This window comes from Cicer arietinum, chromosome 4, assembly GCF_000331145.2.
Source record: "Cicer arietinum cultivar CDC Frontier isolate Library 1 chromosome 4, Cicar.CDCFrontier_v2.0, whole genome shotgun sequence".
NCBI lineage: Eukaryota > Viridiplantae > Streptophyta > Magnoliopsida > Fabales > Fabaceae > Cicer > Cicer arietinum.
Genome location: NC_021163.2, coordinates 41,447,205 through 41,455,077, shown reverse-complemented (window position 1 = coordinate 41,455,077; position 7,873 = coordinate 41,447,205).

Sequence of the window (7,873 nt, the reverse complement as noted above, 5' to 3'; positions counted from 1 at the left end):
TATTTTATAAATTAGAGTAATTAAAATAATCAATATAAAAAAAATATATTACTAATAATCAAAACTCTCACATTTAAAATAATCTCTACAATTATACTTATTTCTCAAAATACTCACATTATAATAATACCATCATATTAGAAAATGGTCAAAATTATAAAATAAATAAATATAACATCAATATTTTATATTAATTACTAAATCATAATAAATATATATAAAATCACAATACCATAACAAGTATTTAAAAATAAACGAAATCAAATACAATATCAATTCTATATCAAGATAATTATTTATAAAAAAAATAATTAAAAATAGAAAATAGTTATAAATAATTGAAATATAACTATCTGCATACTTAACATAAGTCAAGCGCACATAAAAATCTTACATTAATTGGGTACATGTATATAAACGTAAAATCGCATAAAATCTTTTTCTTTAAAATATATATTACACTAAAATACTATTTTTTTTAAATATATCAAATAACAAAATATAATATGTATTATTTATATCGCTCATGTAATATAACATGTATCAAACTAACACATCATAAAAAGCATTCATATAACGAAAATTAGCCACGAAATTTATCAACATATATTCTAAAATAATGTTAGTTATCAAATTAATTATTTAAAATTCTATTTAATTAATAAAGTAGTTTATTATAAAATTTGGGGTGTTACAAAAAGCGCTGTAAAAGGTGCAAACAATAGATGCATTATTATGCATCTATAACAACACTTTTTTGAAAAAGCGCTGTAAAAGGTGCATTCAATATAGCATTATTATGAACCTATTACAACGTATTTTTGAGAAAGCGCTGTAAAAGGTGCAAACAATAAATGCATTATTATGCACCTATTACAGTGCTTTTTTGAAAAAGCGCTATAAAAGGTGCATTCTTATTTTAGTTTTATTAAAAAACGCTGTAAATGAAATTTTTTAAAAGCGCTTTTTGGTTTTTTATGACACTTTTTTAGAAAACAGTGTCTTTTAATTTTTTTTTCCAAAATCATTTTCATCCAGAATCAGTTTACACAATCATTTCACAATCAGTACACAACTAAACAGAACTATATAACTTTATAATTTAACTCTATAACTTTACATATTTACACAATCAGTTCACAACATATTCATATACATATTCCCATATTGACAACATCACATAACTATATACGTATTCATATAACTAAATATTCACAACTTTACAAATGTGCCCTATTGATATACATATAACTATCAGAACTACACAGAACATAACTACCATATATTCATATAACTATCCCTTGCAGCATGTCATTTCCCAGCAAATCAAATAATTTTCATTTCAATCACATACTGACACCAATCTTCCTTTATTTCAATTAGATCTCTTTCAGAGTATGTTGGACTGAAATTGTCAAAGTACTATGCGATATAAAAATTGAACATAAATAAGTTAGAATCAAATATCTACATAGTTTATATATGAAAATCAAATAATGAAAATATCGTACCATTCCTGAGATTATAGTTTGATTCATATCAACAATCTCCTTCATGAATCGCAATATATAGTACCCACAGTCGATGTTGTTAGTTTGACGAGGGCACTATAAAATAAAACATATAAGTCAATAAATATTTGTGCATTGATTGTAAATGAAATTTTAAAGGAATATATTTCAAACCTTTATTGGAATCCATGTGATGTTATTTGATTTTTGCTTCGACACTGTAGCACCTCTTTGAGCTCGAAAAACTTGTAAAACACTATCGAAAAAATAAATGTGATTATTATAGCATTAACAAACACATTATATATATATATATATATATATATATAACAAAAATTTGGTTTGCAATTTTGTTTACACACCTAATAAATTAAGATCTCATAAATTAAAAAAGATATAAATAAAGAATATATAATTACGTACGCATAATTATATGGTGCAAGGAACAACTTATCCTTATCTTTATTTCTTAATAGAATATCTACAACGTATTTCTTTACATTCACTAGATCGAGTTTAAACATCGAAAGCTTATGCGGAGACAAGAATGAAAATCTATTTGATAATCTGCGCGTGCACACCAACTTCTCATACAAAAACCTTCAATGAAAATTTCAAATTAGATTAATTACCAATAAATTAAATTAATTACCAATAAATGCATATAAAAGCAATTTTTACCTAATGTATAAGCTGATGACAGTAGCACTCAGCTCCTTATGGTTGAGAAGTTTGTATATGTGCTCTTTTTCAAGTAGTTCTTCATACTCATCTCCGAATATAGCTTTACCCATGCTTATGATGCGCGAATTGTTGTTGCTACCCCAATTCGTTTTTACCTTTATGTCAAGACACCACCCATATCGAGCAAGGCATGGCTGACTTATTTTAGGAGCATGAGCAACAACTGATTTTCCTCGATCCAGTTTTTAAGCAGCAACTTTGGCAACTTTGTTTCCCCGATCCAGTTTTTGAGCTGCAACTTTGCCGGCTTTATTTTTACCACGAACATCCAGTTGTGGTGTGGCAGCTAGTTTATTCTGGCAGCTGGTTTGCTTTGGGGTGGTTTATTGGATTGAATATGAAAAAATTAGGTTAATTATTTTTTTAGTGTATTGGATCTGAAAAAATAACAAACCTTACAGAATAAATGTGACAAACCTTTTCCGGCGATGTGACTGACTCGTTTCTGGGAATCTTTTTATCATTCCCTTTATACTTTTTCTGAATCTAAATAAATGTGAAATTAAAGTTAACAACAGAAAAAAAAATCAGCAATTAAATATAATCAATCATAATCATATATCGTGCAATTAAATATACATATCAATTAAACATACATTTCAATTAATTAAACATACCTTATCAAGGGCAACAAGATGTATGGATCATGCCACGTAACTACCAATTGCTTCACCCAAATAATTCATACATGCATCGTCGTCCGATATAGGAAACGGTGCATTTGGTTCCAAAGCAATAACTGGTGATACTTTGACATGGCCCGCAGGGATCGGTGTGTTGTGCAATACTTCTCCCAAAGTATTGTACAATGTTCCTTTTCTGACCTTGCGATGAGTAAGGGAGGATAAGTGCAGCACGCAAGGAGTGACACCCTAAATCAATGGTTAATACATAACTATGTGAAACAATTAGGTTGAATGAATATCTTATTTTGTTAACTAATTAATTACCTCGGGAAGACTTTTGAGACCAATTTTGCAACTCGCGTTTTCACTCTCCATTTGTATTTCATGTTGGAGCTGATCTAGAAGTTGCTTGTTTTTATTCGTCTTCACCAAGAGTGCCACTTGCTCTGCTAGGAATTTGAGCTTCTCTAATACCTTCTCATTAGATGGATTTTGGCGCTTCTCTTGTGAAAAATAGCTTTTAGGAATTACGCCAAATCCTTTCCCCCTCACGCGACCGAAATATTTAGGAACATTAAACACTTTACCGAGAATGTCCCTGCAATTAGCTTTGTTGTTCGCTTGATTTTCCGAACTTTGTTTTGGGATTCTCCTAAAATACACGTAGGATTAAAAAGATAAGTTCAATATCATTTTTAAAATACAATATTAAAAAATATTAAAGTTATAATTTACTTACATAAAGTTCTATTACTTTTTGAATATTTTCGTTATCAACCACTCCATCTTTATTTATACGAGCTTCCTTCCACAAGATATGACGACCCAACGGTTGATCGGATTGGGTGTCTTGTAGCTATTCGTTAAGATCATAAACAAAATATTAGTTAGAAACTATAGATTATAATGTACCACATTATATAAAAGTGATGTTTAATTACTTACAAGTTTTTTCTCTAGACGTGCATATCCCATACGAGATTTTTTGTATGGGTGCGTCGAATTTTTTGCCCTCTCGCGATTTGCCTTACTTATATTCTATATAAAAAAAATAACAATCGTGTAAAAATAAAACACAAATGCTAATAAATTAATCATTTACCACAAATGCTCCATTCTTCATTTGATATATAATGTTTATATATTTTTGGAGCTTCAACATTCATATTTCCTTCACGATCTTTTAGATAGCAATTTGAGAGGTGAGATCTAAAACCCCGGTATATTTTCCCGGCAACTCTCAACACGTAAGCCTTTCTCACCTCGTCAATAGCAAAAGCAGTCTGCAAACGAAATAAAGATATAGTTTGAGTAAAGTATTTCAATGGAAAAATTTATAAGTAACAAAAAAGTGGATCAAAAAAGTTACTTGTATATCAGCCCACAATATATCTTTCGCATCCTTCAACCCCTTATCTCTCCAATCGTCAATTGTGATGGGGATATTCTGACGAACAACAGCCCCAATATAACTTACAAATATGGAACTGTTGGGGTCAATTGGCTGACCACTCTCATTCCATCCAACCTAATAAACTCATATAGTAAGTACATGCTTTCAAAAAAGATAAAAAAACAAACAGCAAACAAAGTATAATATACCTCAAATTTTATGCCAATACTCCTTGCTTTTATGACATTTTGCATGATTGTTGCACCACGTTTGACTTCAATTTCATAAGTCTTAGGGTTGACAACTTCCTCATTTTGACGATCTAAATCCTTGTTGGTATCCATTTATCTACAACATGTATTTTAGTGACATGCAGTAGTCTAAGTACGTAACAGTATAAGTTCAACATGCATTTCTTACAAGTTCAACAAGTTCAACATGCATTTCTTACAAGTTCAACAAGTTCAACATGCAGTAGTCTAAGTACGTAGCAGTATAAGTTCAACATGCATTTTAGTGACAACAAAAAATTAATAAATACAATACCTGAAAAACAGAAGAACGGTAGGGTTACGACGCAGAAATATAAACAAAGAAGAACAACGCAGAAATACGAACGGTTCGTAGGAGAGTACGATTCGCAGAAACGAGCGTATGGAGTTTACGTAATGGAGAGTAGGGTTCGCAGAAAAAAAATGGTTCGTAATGGAGAATGAAAAGGAAACAAGCGTATGAAGTTTACGTAATAAGGGTTAGTAACAATGCAATATTGTTCGTAGGGTTTGCAATGAGAAGGAGAATGAAGAGGAGGAGGAAACAAGCGTATATGAATTTTACGTAATGAAGAGGAAACTGAAGCGGTTTACTGTTATATATAAAACCCTACTACATTGCTTTTTTGAAAAAGCGCTGTAAAAGACCTCCTTATTTTATTTTTTCAGAAGCCTTTACGGCGCTTTTCCACAGAGCGCTTTAAAAGGCTTCTTTATTTTATTATGTGCAAGCGCTATGTGACCCTTTTACATGGTATATATAAAATCTACTACAACGCTTTTTTGAAAAAGTGCTGTAAAAGACCTCCTTATTTTAATTTTTTAAAAGCCTTTATAGCGCTTTTCCATAGAGCGTTTTAAAAGGCTTCTTTGTTTTATTATGTGCAAGCGATATGTGACCCTTTTACATGTTATATATAAAACCCTACTACAACGCTTTTTTTAAAAAGCACTGTAAACGACCTCCTTATTTTACTTTTTAAAAGCTTTTTACAACGCTTTTCCACAAAGCGCTTTAAAATGCCTCTTTGTTTTATTATGTGCAAGTGCTATGTGACCCTTTTACATACTACAACGCTTTTTTAAAAAAGCGTTGTAAAAGACCTCCTTATTTTATTTTTTTAAAATCTTTTTACAGCGCTTTTCCACAAAGCACTTTAAAAGGTTTCTTTGTTTTACTATGTGCAAGCGCTATGTGACCTCCTTATTTTTTTTAAGGCTTTTTATAGCGCTGTAAAATTACAAAGTTTATGTTCTGATCAGTTTTTGTTAAATTACAATATAATTAGTTAAATACCTATATATATATATATAATTAGTAAAATACCTATATTTGGATTATTTTTTTCCAAATAATTATTCAACTACCTATATATATATATATATATATATATATATATATATTTATATATCAATGCTAAATTACATGATCAAACAAGCTAAATGCTAAATATAAGCAGAAAATAAGTATAAGCAGAAAATCAAACACAGTTCAAGCTAAATACTAAAATGCTCAATTCTAGCAGATCAAACAATTAAATTACATGAACTCGGTTCAGATTACATGGCTTATATAAAACAATTAAACACATTAAGATGCCCTTCTTTTTTCCCTGGTGGGATTCACATTTGTTTGTCCATTAATGATACGAAACGATGGATTAATCCAAATTCCCTCATCATGATCATCTATAAGATATAAACCATCGCCAGTTGAATCAATTTCATGTGGTTGTAATGTTGGAAATAAAAGATCATTACCAACAACTTCATCATTTTTGTTATCATCACTTATTTTATTGGTCGATAGGACAACATACCATTTATCATCAACAAGATCAGTGACATAAAACACTTGTTGAGCTTGCGACACTAAAGTAAAAGGCTCATCTTTATATCTCACCCTATTAAAATTGACAAGCAAGAAACCTGACTCATCAATTCGAACGCCATTATTATTATCGACCCACTTGCAACCAAATATGGGAACATGAAACATTGTGTAGTCTAACTCCCATATGCGCTCGATAACCCCAAAATATGATATATTTGCATATATTGGGTTTTTGTCTTTTGCACTTGAGACATGCATCGCTTCAGCTACGAGAGTGACTCCACTATTTTGTATAGTAGTTTGATCATCTTATTCTTTGGTATAAAATATGTAGTTGTTAATTACATAACCGGTGTAACAAAAGACATGTAAACTCGGACCATTTGCTAGCCACCTCAATCTCTGTGAAATTGATCTGGGGTCTATATCAAACTTTGACTTTATGTGATTATTTAACCATGTTATAAAACTTCGATTGTGCTCTCGAGTTATCCAATTTTGATTCCTATTCATGTTCAAACGAGATAACTGATCAATGTGTATTGTAACATACGGTTGAACCTCATCATCATTGTGCAGAACATACAATTGTGCCTGCTCCCATTCTGTCCTTGATATAGTCATTAGTCTCTTTCCAATTATCCCTTCTCCTGATATTCTTCCCGAATGACGAGACAGGGGAAGCCCTATGGATTCAACATTGGACAGATATTCCGTACAAAATTCAGCAGCTTCTTCGACAATGTACCGTTCAACAATACAACTTTCTGGTCGACTTCTACTTTTTACGTACCCTTTTAATATTTTCATATATCGTTCTATCGGATACATTCATCTCATATAAACTGGCCCACAAAGTTGTGTCTCCTTAACAAGATGAACAGTAAGGTGAACCATTATATCAAAAAACGAGGGTGGGAAATACATTTCAAGCTCACACAAAGTAACAACAATTTCCCTATGCAATGTCGGTAATTTATGAGGATCGATCACTTTACTACAAATTTTCCTGAAGAAGAAACATAATCTAGTTATGGCTCGTCGAACTATTTCAGGTCAAATGGAACGTATACCTATTGGTAGCAAATGCTCCATTAGAATATGACAATCATGGGTCTTCAAACCTTTTAACTTGAGGTCTTTCATACAAACTAAATTTTTAATGTTTGAAGAGTATCCTTCTAGAACTTTAACTTCGTGTACAAATTTACACAAAACCATTTTTTCCTTTCTAGATAGAGTATGAGCGACTGGAGGTAGATATGTGTGATTTCCTTTCTTTACGGAACCCAACTCATTTCTTATTCCCATATCGACCAAGTCCAATCTTGCATTGATGTCATCTTTAGACTTTCCTGGAACATTGAGTAACGTACCAATAACACTATCAAATACATTTTTTTCAATATGCATCACATCGAGAAAATGTCTTATATATAATGACTTCAAATATGGCAATTCAAAGAAAATTGACTTTTTCTTCCACCCAGTTT